General features: G+C 35.5%; 1 protein-coding gene across 1 annotated transcript in view; it reads left to right on the forward strand.

Moving 5' to 3' along the window:
• Positions 1-13,461, forward strand: part of LOC311291158 (xaa-Pro dipeptidase-like) — a gene marked incomplete at its 5' end in the record, with an annotated part of 218,099 nt that overhangs the window by 64,349 nt on the left and 140,289 nt on the right. The gene's annotated exons all lie outside the window — the stretch shown is intronic.

A 13,461-nucleotide genomic window follows, 5' to 3' on the forward strand; every position in this document is an offset into this window, starting at 1 on the left:
AACATGCTTTCTACTTTTAACTATATATATATAACTATATATATATATATATATATACAGTATATATTGTCTGTCTGGGATTTAGTTTGATCATTTCTCAGTAGTTTGGGACACATCTGAATAAAGCTTGTCATGGAAACGTTCAAGGTTGAGCTGTTTTATCATTGAGCTCCTGTTGTAGTCGACTCGCTGCTGAATTTAGTTCATAATTATTACAGATATTTCTCTTCTTTTTTTTTTAAACAGGATAAGTGTGTTTTAAACATCATAATCTTGATGCCTAAATTGACATCTTAATCTCAAAAGTGTTGGGTTAGAATTATTACAAACAAATTATATATTTCAGATACACTTGATTTACAGATTCACATCAATTCATAAGTAGTCCTTCCTTTAACTTCATATAATTTTTGCTGATCATTTTGTTGATGATTTGTAAATATAATATTATATGATATGATTGTATGCATATAAATCATACCTTATACAATACATTATATATTTTTTATCTTTGACTTTAATCAAAAGCAGTAAAGTTCTTTTTCATTCAGATATTATAAATACACAGTTCTGAATGTTCAGGCTGTTTTAATGCACATGAATATTGCTGATTGTGTGTGTGTGTGTGTGTGTGTGTGTGTGTGTGTGTGTGTGTGTGTGTGTGTGTGTGTGTGTGTGTGTGTGTGTGTGTCTGTGTGTCTCAGGTGCGCATTGAGGATGATATCGCTGTGACGGCGTGGAGCTTCTGACCTGCGTTCCTCGAACCGTGGAGGAGATTGAGGCGTTCATGGCCGAGGAAACGTCCAAACCCTTCAGTCCCATCAGCAGCCAGAAATTCTGAGATTATGATTATGATGATGATGATTATAATAATGACATAATTAAGACATAATTATATTAATGACTCCTCCTCTACAACATATCAGACTTTAAACTTTAATTAAATGAGCATCTTTGATATTTCATTCTATAAAGGGAAACACACAACATGTGACTGCTTCTGTATGATTTCCCTTATGGAAATCAGTGTCAAAAATTAATTGCCGGACCATTTATGCTTTCATGTAGCAGCTGTGTAACATTTTCAGAGTTTGATTCTTAATAAAAGCAGCTCTGAACATTATTTAGCCTGACTTAAACTTTACTCAATTAATTTGCATTTTTTCCTCTACACTTTTTGCAAGTTTGTAAGAAAATGCAAAGCTTATTTTTAATAAACATCTAATTTGTTTAGCATCATTTAGAATCATGTGCAACCTTTTAATTTATTAATTCATACATTTCTGTCATGTTTAAATCCCATTGCAGTTTTTTTTTTCTTTTCTTTTTATCAAACTAAATTTGTTGGAATAGCAGTTGTGACGGCGCTGTGTGATTGTTAATCATCTTTGTTCTGTTGAGGTGATTGCTGATTGGGTGCACCTGGAACCCGTGAACCAGTGGAGATAAAGCTCCACTTAGACTGACTACTCGAGAACTCTCTCTTCTCTGCAATCCAGACGTCATTCATGGCCTGATCACTCCGACTTGTTATATTTTGTTTTGGGTTTACTTATGTTATATAGACTTACCATCTGCATTTAAATAGTTATGTTTGGTGACTCTTTTGTTAAATAAATCACTTTTGATTATTTATGCTGCCTCGTTCCTCTTTTGTCATGACCCTTGAGCCAGGTTGTGACACAGTAAACAGAGACAAAAGATAAATCCTGACACTCAATAATATGACTGTATGAATATTCATGAAGCGCTTTTAGAGTTCAACGACACAATCACCTTTTGATTTTACCCTAAAGTGTTCATGCATGATTTGAGCTGAAGAAGTTAAATGTATGACACCATCATCGTCAGATTTTACTGCTGTTTTAATGATACTGAAGTGTGATCTTAGCACACAGTTTTGGAGATTGTCTAAAGCAATAGTTTGAGGCTGTTACTGCACTAAGATTGCTGTTGAGTCTCCTGACTTCTCTTTGTCTCTGGTGTCAGTCTTTGGCCCAAAGCTATGGAACAAACTGACACTGTCTATCAGAACAGCGACCAAAGTATCTGAGTTTAAAAGTCTTTTGAAAACCTGTTTGTTCTCTTGTGCTTTTAATGTCTTGTGAATGTTTATTTTCATTTGGTGTTAGACCTAGGCAATTTTCTACAGCACTTTGGTCAACCAAGGTTGTTTTAAATGTGCTTCATAAATAAATGAAACTTGAAACTTCTCTTTAATGAACTTTACAGTAAATCAGCTGAATAAAGGGAGTTACTCAGTCTTCATGAGGATATACGACACTTTAATGTCAGTTTTGATACATCTGTTTCCATCATTAATTGTGTTCATCTCAACTGTGTGTGTCTTTCCACAGTATATTGCTGTAGGCTATTTTCTCGAAAACGACAAATATCACCCAGAGTGCATTGTTTTCTATGGTATATTGCTGGTTTAATGCAACAGTATGTTACTGTGAAATGTGGGCTTTTTTACAGCAATTTTTACACTGTAAAAAATACATAGGCCTAGTATAGCTAGTAACGGAAGTTCATAGCACTGAATGATATATCATCATAATTAACTTTTGGGATTTAAAGGATTTGATTATCTGTGATTTGTGGGTCACCATTGTGCTGTGCAGAGCCTGTGTTTACGTCGACAAAAAAAATGTTGCTTTATTTTAATAGCAATATCAATGTAGTTGTCAATGTAGTGATTAATGTTTGCATGTGTGATATTACTAATTGTTAGCTTGATGTTTTAAAGTTAAGTTGATGTTTTAATGGTTATATTTGGTTATGAGTTTGTCATTTAGATTTATAAGCAATCATTTTTATTAATGGTTTTAAATGAAGTACAGTAAAACTGTAAAATATATTAGGAGGACTGTAAAATTAACATTAAACTATTGTCACCTCTGCTGCCAGTATTTCACTGTTAATTTGCAATTTAAGCATGTTTTTGTAGTTTATGGTCAGCCTGAATTGGGCTATATCTTGAATTTCGGGTGACATTTACTGTATGTTTGGTGGAATTTTTGCCCCAAATTTAGCCCAAGGTTAGTTCCATCCAGATTTGGACTCCAGATTGGTTTCTATCAGTAAATTAACTCTGCAATCTTGAGAACCTGTCTGACTGGACGGGATGGAAAAAAAGAAACTTTAAACACGGAAAAAGAAATACCAGTAAGAAAAAACTAGTTTCTCAACATTTCATTCACACTTTTCTATCCCACTGTCACATATATAATTAAAAACAACCATTATGTATAATTTAGGAAGTAACTAATGTGAATTATTAACATAAACATACATAAAAAGACAGAAATAGCTCAAATAAAATATTTATATACAAGAGTTAACCTCAGCTCAAATCAGCTGCAAGATCTTTAACACAAAAACAACTAACTTCCGTGTCACAAGAATAAAAAAAATAAAAAAACACACATTCCACATCACAGCCTTATAAATGGACACAGCAGCCAGAGAACATTCATATGCGGCTCCTAACAGAACTGAAGATACAGAGAGGGAAGACTTCCACACTCAGGTTTGACTTCATTACTCATTATTACTCATTCATTACCTTATACTCATTCATTACCTAATAAAATAATATTAAACATCATTAGCCTATATCAATATATTATTCTTCATTCAGTTCAATGCAACATACTCAGATTTAACAGATATATTTTTTGACTAATTATCAAAATAAAGTAGACTATAGTCCTACAAAGCTATTATTACCAGAGCAGGTCATTTTAGCATTGTTGCCCAGCATGGCTAGCTCAGTGGGGCTATAGCAAACAGAAGTCTACTACTGATAAATTCAGGTTATTTGTGCGGACTGTGCTTTTCCAGTGCGTGATCGGTACATGATTGGAGCGTTTGGGCCGTGAACGACAGAACATGCAGTGCAAACACTGGGAACACTGAGCAGAGAAGCAGCGCACGCACGACCAGACAGACACATTCACACACACACACACACACGCGGAACTGAGAGCGCGGCGCACACAAGGAGCAGAAAAGACCCGCTCGTGAAGTTACTAAACAAGCTGCGCGAGAATGTAACCTGATCGTCGAACACGGAGAGGCGGCACAACACATTTTCCTTTTATATTTTCGGGCTTTTTTCTCTTTCGGCCATAAAACGAAAATGCCATTTTTGGCCGATAATTTTCGATCTGATCTCTTAAAAAATGATCTCTTATAGTTGTATAGTTGATTATAGTTAGAATCAATTATATCACTTAAAATACTAATAAGATCCATATGCTACTGGGTTCAGAAACAGAAGATTTGACTCATGCTGCATACGCAATGACAATTATGTCTACTGTAAATATCGAGTTACAACTACGATTAGAGTTGTTTGCATAAAATGCACCGTGAACATTCACACGTTTGCCCTGTGATAGGCTACAATTTATCTCCATAAATGCTTTTCACTTACTTACACCATTTGCTCGGTCAATATTATCATCACATATTTTACATTTACATTTTTAACTGTAGGTACCACAAACAATTTAATATAGCTACGTTTGTGTGTATTTTACACGTAGTAAAATACTGTATGTGCTGCTTATAAACACCAGACTGATAATGATTTATAAAACAGATGGTCTTTATTCATCTCACCTGCACAAAATAAATGCAGTAGAATATGGGGCGCCGTTTGTAAAGCGGCTCACGCTGAAAATTACAGCAACATTTTGTCACATTTAGCTTCAAACTAAATGTTTAAAAAACTGGTAGGAATTTTTGACTGTCACTTTTTAGCACATTTACAACAATATTTGTCAACTTAAATGTTAAATGTTAAATCTAAATGTTAAATCTAAATCTAATTCTAAATGTTAAATGTAAATCTAAATGTTAAATCTAAATCTAAATGTTAAATCTAAATCTAAATGTTAAATCTAAATCTAAATGTTAAATCTAAATGTTAAATATAAATGTTAAATCTAAATGTTAAATATAAATGTTAAATCTAAATCTAAATGTTTCGGGTGAAACTAAATATTTAAAGGCACAATATGTAACTTTATTGCTTTAAAAATAGCAAAAATCACTATATGTTGTATATTTTTTTTAGTTGTGTACTTACATTATCCCGACTGTTTCCAACAACTTTCAAACCAGGAGAAATTTGTAATTTAATTCGAAGACACGGACCGTTTCTTTATTTCCGTTTTGTCGCCGTCAATGGCGTCATATCCGTGTTGTCCCTGGTTTCCGCTCATACTGCCATAGCAACCAGAGCCCTCTGATAGTAACCAAGGCGACAGACGTGGACAACTGTGTAGTTCCTAATGTCTATCTGCACGCTGTTGTTGTTTCGTTCAAACATTATGGACCATGGCAAGCAGACTTTGGATAAAAAAGGAGAACTAAAACGAGAATCAATATCAGAGCGGTGTTTTCGAGATGCCGAGAGCTCCCATAGACAGTATATAAACGAGAGCTCCACATCCTTCTACATGTAGGCTACTTTATTAAACAGGTGAGCACATTTACATAAAACTAATCGATGTTATATAGTTCAACAATGATAAAATGTTAGAATATGATCTATGTTATTCTAATGTTGATAGTTTACTGCTAGTCTCATACAGACAAACTAACACATACATTTCAACACATTTAAATGCAGTTTAGTGTGCTAGTGTAATGTTAGAGCAAGTGAAACAGCGCTGCGTTACCTCACAAGTATAATTTGTCTAATAAACTGACCAGTGAGTAGTAATTCTGCACTTGCGTGTAGTTCGGTAGAATGAAATGTCCATATTCCTTTTATATCCGCGGGACTCGCGTCGCGTGTGGAGCTGCTAGCTGTCTCTTAGCAATCCCGACCTGCTTCATATCACAGTCATGATAAAAGCATCGATGTATTCACTCATCCATAAACATTATTAGATCGGTCGGCTTGACGTTGACGACAAGATCCATAGTTCAAATGTTGCGTCATCAAACTACGCCTTTGTTATTGTAAGAGGTTAGCGACCCCTAGTGGCTAAAAAAATGACATAGTGTACGTTTAACTAATATGCAAATTCAAAATGCCGGTAACCAGAAGTGCTAAAATAAAAGCTCAAGGAGGTGTAGCATTGCAGCAATAGCATTGCAGTGTGTGTTTATAGCATGGTTTATAGTGTAAATAACGAATAAAAAACATCTCATCCGAAGAAATGGACTCTTGGACATGGATTATCGTTATAATAACTACCTAAAATAATAAACACGTTTGGAGAAACTGTATTTGTATATGATGACAGAGTAATGACATGACATTCAGTCAAAGTGAGCCCCCTCGTGGCTGGCTATTATGGCTACAGGTCAATTTTCATAAAAGTGACACTAGCCTACTCTTCAAATACAGTTTCTCCAAATGTGTTTATTATTTTAGGTAGTTATTATCACGATAATCTATGTCCAAGAGTCCATTTCCTCGGATGAGATGGTTTTTATTCGTTATTTACACTATAAACCATGCTATAAACACACACTGACCTCCTCGAGCTTTTATTTTGGCACTTCCGGTTACCTATTCCAGTAACATTTAGATTTAGATTTAACATTAAGTTTTAACATTTAGATTTAACATTTAACATTTAGGTGTAACATTTAATATTTAACTATTTAAAATATCTCTAAGTTGACAAATATTGTTGTAAATGTGCTAAAAAGTGACCATCAAAAATTTTAAACATTGTTTGAAGCTAAATGTGACAAAATGTTGCTGTTATTTTCAGTGTGAGCCGCTTTACAAACGGCGCCCTATAGTAGAGAGCATAAATGCACAGCTCGGACAGACGCTTCCTGTTAATGTCCCACTGGCTGTGTTTCAGAGCGCTGTACGCTAATGGAGCGTTTCATAGTGTTTAAACTTGGACTCAAATATAAAGAAATGTGGTCAGTGCTTTACTCAAGGAGTTCAGTGAAGTTGGCAATATATTCACATAGGCTATTCGAACTTCCCGGATCAATATTCTTGAGCTAAACGTTGTTAAAACACAAACGACACCTATTTACAATCACAGCAACGCTACAACCCAATTCTCCTCGAAACGAGCTTGGATGTAAGCTTCTTCAGCTTTATATTTATATATTTTATCTACATGTGTTGCTGTTTAGCAAGTTCTGCTTTTTCAAGATCAGTAATATCTTCCACATTTTTAGCTATTACTCTCATTACTTACTCTTTTTTAGCCAAGTCACTATATGTACAGACTTCATATTTAGCTAACTCCCAATTACTGCTGTAGTTATCTTCTTCCTTTGTTCCAAAAATTTGCAATAATGTTAATAAAAATATTCTTAACTTCATCGTAGGTGAGAATTGAGTTTCCAGTAGTAGGGAATACTAAATGAAATAACAGTAGTTGAAAGAGTGATGCAAATAGAAATACATTTATGATCAGATAAAGGTGAAGGTATAATAGGCTATCAGTTGAGATATCTAGCAGTATCATTGTTCATAACCTCATTTAACCTCACATCACCTTAACCTCATTGGTATCTCTTTCGAAAACCAAATAAGACTTGGGCTAGTTATTTAACAATGAAAGTATACGTTCTTCCATTTGATAAAAGAAATCTTCATTTTCTTTTTGTTGATTAGGTCCATAAATATTAGTAACAAAAATAAACATCATATCTGAGATTTCAAGTAGGAGGCAAATATACCGACCACTTGGATCACAGTCAGAAAACAGAGTTGTCCCCTTAAAGCGATGAAGTAAGAAGCAAACTCCAGCTGAACTGTTACATGGGACATCCACAGGTCCAAGCCCCATTGTGATCTCCAAAAATTCAAGTCTTCTTTGACTGAATGACATTCTTGTAAAAAAAATGTAATCAGAATTAAACTGTTTAAGATACAAAAAGATAGCTTTAGGTTTAGTAAGTTTTCTTAACCCTCTAACATTAAGTGAGTGAATAGAGAGATCCATAAAAGAAAAAAGAGAAAAAAAATAAATTAAATTGAAATATAAGCAAATACAAATCGGATCGGACTAAAGAAATATGTGCATAAAAATGAGCACAGCAAACTACAGTAAAAACAATATATTAATGTACTGCAGTAAAACAAATAGGCATATTATGTGGGCTACCCAGTGACATTTTAATAAAGTGCAACGCTAAACGTTATGAACAGGGTTAAAACCTAAAATAACAAAATACCTGACTTAAGGGCATAGTTGATTCGAGTGAATATGCACTAGTTCATTTATATAGAGGTCCTGAATCGGTAAAAGTGCACAGTTTTACCTATGCTGTTTTGTCGAAGCAGGATTAGTTTTGGCTTGACACACGTTCTTGTTCTTTCTTTTTTCAGATTTTTTTTATCATTATAATCGTAGTAACAGCCTCGTATGCACCAAAAGAAAGACAGTCTTTCTTACTGCACTCAAATCATATCAAGTAAAAACTAAAATCAAATTATTAGTTAGAATTTGTGGAGCTCTTCAAAGCATGTCTAGTCAGAGCGCCATCTTGGCCACCGTGTGCTGTGAGACATGTCCTTGCGCGCATGGGCTTGAATTGCATGCAGAGATGTCATGCACTAGCCTGGAAATCCAGACCCAAATCTGAAAGATTAATGGTCTGGTATCGACTAATGTAAATCGGCCAGCTCGAGGGGCGGCTCCAAGCATGCATTTGAAAATCTCACTGCACACAATTGGATAACACTACGACCAATCACAACACCCCATACGCTTAGCGACCAGCGGAGCTAACTGGTAGATTAGACTCTTGCCGTATCCGGTCGGCAAAACAGCAAAAACGCCCTTCTTGCAAAGGAAGGATTCGAGCGGCGTCTTCTGTTCCTCTTTTAGATAAAAAGCCAAGTCTAACTCGTTCATTGTAGCGGCCCAAGCCGTTTCAAACAACTGGTGTTCATCCATAGCCATCTCGCAATGTTTACTAATGACTTCGCCGTCACAGCGCTGTCGTCATCTCGCCTCTGGCCCGGCTATATCAGATAACCCAATGTGATTGGTGCAGCTCGGATACAAGGGCATATTTAATGAGCATCATTACTCGATGCCAGAGTAACTCGCTGAGCAATTCAATTTATGAGAAACTTGTGAGAACTCTGGATTTCCAAGGTAGTCATGCACGCGCCTAGGGTTTGAAATGAGCTCGCGAGTTCCTGTAATTTGCCACATGTGCCAGCATCAGTTGTACGCTCAGTTCTTTTAGGCATTGATTTATCGCCATACATTGATGCCATTCAGTGTCTGAGGTCTTATTAAATGTGGAACATATTAATTTTATTTAAAACTTGGATTCCACATCATAAGAGCCAGCAGAGACCATAAGATCAAATGAAGGATTTTATGAACAGTTTGTGCACAAAAAGTTTTCATCCATGGCATTACTAAGACTCATCAAGAATCAGCATATGAATCTCAACAATGGTGACCATTAAAAACGATTCATGCTACAATGCATGCTGATTACTACCATATTACAAAACTTATCCATGGCTCCCACCATACATTGCGGCATGAAACATTTTTTAATGGTCACCATTGTTGAGATTCATATGCTGATTCTTGATGTCTGTGTGAGTCAAAGAGATGTCATAGACGTTTTTCATATCTGATTGTCACAACAAGGGAGTTTACACTGCATAACCACAGTTCTAATATAACACAACACTAGCAATACATCACCTGTTTAATCAGAGATAGGGCTCTAGAAAATAATTGAATCAAGTCGATTAATGATGTCACAACCATGAACACCTGATCATACTTTCTTTTGGCTTCTATGCCATAATAAATGTGTTTTATTAATACACAGTAACAGCCACCATAGTAAAAGTGATGCTATAAAGTCAAGGGCCAAGAACTGATCACCATAGTTGTAACATCAAATCAAACTCATCATCATATAAACCTCTGTTAATTCTAAATAAACACTTTTGTAGACGTCTAACAGAAATAAAGTCAGTCTGGTTAGTAATAAGTAAAGCTGGTAATGCTTTTTGTGGAGTTGTTTAATTTTACTTTGATCTTCAGGTGATTTAATCTAAGGCTGTGGTTGAAGTCAGTTGCAGTTATTGTGTTTCTGCTCGTCTCTTTTTCTGTTCTCTTCTTTCCTTCAGTGATTCAGCTTGTTAACAGGCTTATTAAGGCTGAGATTACTCAATATTTAATATACACAGATTTTGTGGCTCAGATAAAGTCTAGTCTGGTTTATTTCTTTGCTCTTGGCTGACATGTGGCATTGCTATGGCCTGCTTGTGGCCCAGATCTGGCAAACAGGAGTGAGCCGCCCAAGGGCCGTCATTCCACGCTGCATGTGTGTGCCAGATGCGGGCCGGATCTGGGCAGACACAGTGTTGCTATGTGGGAAGTCACAGCCTTAGATTAATTCAACTGAAATAAAAGAAGACATTAAATCTGTGAAGATCTCAGCAGAGGAGGATTAAACAACTACACAAACAGCATTACCAGCTTTACTCATTACTAACCAGACTGACTTTATTTCTGTTAGACGTCTACAAAAGTTACTGAGAATTAATAGGGTTTTAATTCTTTAAGAGAATTAATAGGGTTTTTCATTTGAAGTCACCATAACAGTGATTAGTGTTTCCGTTAGTTGGGCTCTTAAGTCCTTTTAAATTATTATTTTATGTATTGGCTGCAATGACGGTGTTTGTCAAAAATATTTGTGGTAGCAAAGAAAGCTGAAGCGAAATGAGAGTTTAGGTGATGATGGTTACCTGTTTGTGGATTTATAATCCTGATGAAATAGCCTGATTCCTGATATGAATCTCAAAATTGGTGACAATCAAATGTGCAATGCATGCTGGGTACCAGCATAGTACAGAACTCCCAGCATTGTCCATTTTTTTATTCTCAATATTTGCTTTTAGTCTTTGCTGTTGTTGGTTTTTTTGTGACATTTAGTAGCTTTTTTGTGATGTCCAGAGGTGATCTGATTATCTGAATATTTGCTTGATTTGCACCATTTTTGAGACTCATTCGCTGATTGGTAATGACTGTGTCTGTCATTGTAGAATATATTTCTGTGCTCATGTTTGTTAAAATATTCTAGAGGTACTGACACAGGGTTTTTACAGTAAAAATGTATTACATTAAACACTATTGTTAAATTCAAGTTACATCAGTGAGTCAGGCTATTTCATGATGATTATAAAACCATCAACAGGTAACCATCATCACCTGATGTCACATTGTTCAGCTTCTTTCATCATTCCACATGTGCCAGATGAGGGCCAATAAAAAAAATCAGTAAAACATACTGACAAAATGCTAATGTTAACAACATGTTAACAACATGTAGCACAAGTGTATTTATTATTATTTATTTATTTTTTTATTTTTTTATTTTTTTGTATTTGCTGTATATTCCCATATGGAGAAAATAATTATTTGATCCCCTGCTGATTTTGTAAGTTTGCCCACTTACAAATAAATGAAGGGTTAATTATTTTTATAGAATAAACACATTATATATAGGTTATAAATTGATTTGGATTTCAGTGAGTGAAACAAGTATTTGATCCCCAAACAAAACGTCATTTAGTGCTTGGCAGAGAAAACCTTGTTGGCAAGCACAGAGGTAAGACATTTCTTGTAGTTGGTCACCAGGTTTGCACACATCTCAGGAGGGATTTTGGTCCATTCCTCTATACAGATCCTCTCTAAATCCTTAAAGTTTCTTGGCCATGGGCGCCGTATAGGGGGGAAAAGTTAGGACAATTCCAAGGGCCCCTGACTGACAGGGGCCCCAACAAATGAGTAAAAACTAATTAAAAAAAATATATTATATTATACACTATATAAATCATCATCATTAAGTATATTTCAAATAATTATACATTGAATGATGTCTTTGATTTTACTTATTTTGGCAATAAAAGTTAAATATCCCCATTGATCAAAAAGTAAACTTTCATTTTGACCGACCACCCCCCTGTATCTGCATGAAATGGTTTGGTCCTGCGTTAACGTGCGCGGTGTTTGTGTTTAGTTGCAGTTGCAGACAGTCGATGCGACGCGCCAGAAACACAGAGACCACAATGTTTCATAGTAAAAGAAAATCTGGTTTTCAAAAAAGGAAAGAGAGAAAAGAGAGAGAGGAAAGACAAAAGAAAGGGTGTCAATCTGTAACCCAGTTTTTCACCAAGAAAGGTGGGTAGCCTTTAGTCAGTGAGTGGTATTAACCTGTTGTCCATACATAGTGAAATAAGCTAGCTAGTGTTAGCCTACATTTCATCAACATTTAATCAGTGCAGGGAAATGTTTAGCAAGATATTCATATTAAATAATTGTCCCTGCCCCTTTTAGCAGACTTAACAACAGATGAGTCAGCAGCACCCCAGTCTCCCCATAACTACCCCCCCTCCCTGTCCCAGTGAAGAAGGTGAGCAACACTGTGTTAATGACTAAGCATCATTCCAGGGAGTCTGAGCGGGGTTCTCTGACTGTCTCTCTTGCTCTTTTTACCATAACAAAAAAGAAAATTAAAATTTATTAATGACAGAAATCAAACACAAATTATTTTCTCACATAAAGACCATTATGACATAAAACAACAACAACCTCCTGTCTGTACTGGATCATGCAGTTAGAAACAATGAGTAGCTTACCTCAACCTGCATGTGTTACAGACAATATTTAAATAATCCAGTTTGATGCTTTCATTTAGACTGAATTTTGGCCGTTAAATGACATCTATAGATACAGACTTTATTATTCCCATCATTCCAAACCTCAAAATTGAGGCTATTGATTTAGTGATCACTTGATCTGTTTTGTAGCACTATAATAACCCTGGTGTGGAAATTCCGTTTTACACGTCAACTTTATTTTGTTGTTGGCATGTGCAGTTAAGTTAAAAAATCAGCTTTTTTCATTGTTTTGAGATGATGATGTTAATTTATTTTAATTAAAAAGTTAATATATAGTTTTTTTCGTTTTTCTTTTTAATCTGTCATTAATTTTACAATAAAAATACATTGAGACTGTAAAGGATTCCCTTAAGGACATTTTTAAGGTGGCTTTTAATCTTGCATCAAATAGTGAACTGCGTACTGTTGTATGCAGACTTGCATTTACAAATCACCAGCAGTAAATACTGTGCTAGTACTAGTATTGAACTAAAAGAAGCAAAACAGTTGCAAGCCTTTGATTAGAGCTATGGAAAGCTTTTGATGGGACAGTTAGGTCCTAGAGATGTGGTGACAACAGCTGCGCAGAGGGGGCCCAATTAGTTTTTTTTGTCATGTGACAAAATTCCTGTCGGAGCCCCTGTTCTTGGCTGTCGCTTTGCAGCTTGAAGTTTCAGCACCCTCCACAAATTTTCTATAGGATTAAGGTCTGTTGACTGGCTAGGCCGCTCCAAGACCTTAATGTGATTCTTCTTGAGCCAATCCTTTGTTGCCTTGGCGTATGTTTTTGGTCATTGCCATCCACGACCCATCTTCAG

The sequence above is a fragment of the Rutilus rutilus genome (genome assembly GCF_951802725.1).
Source record: "Rutilus rutilus genome assembly, chromosome: 5".
Taxonomy (NCBI): Eukaryota; Metazoa; Chordata; class Actinopteri; order Cypriniformes; family Leuciscidae; genus Rutilus; species Rutilus rutilus.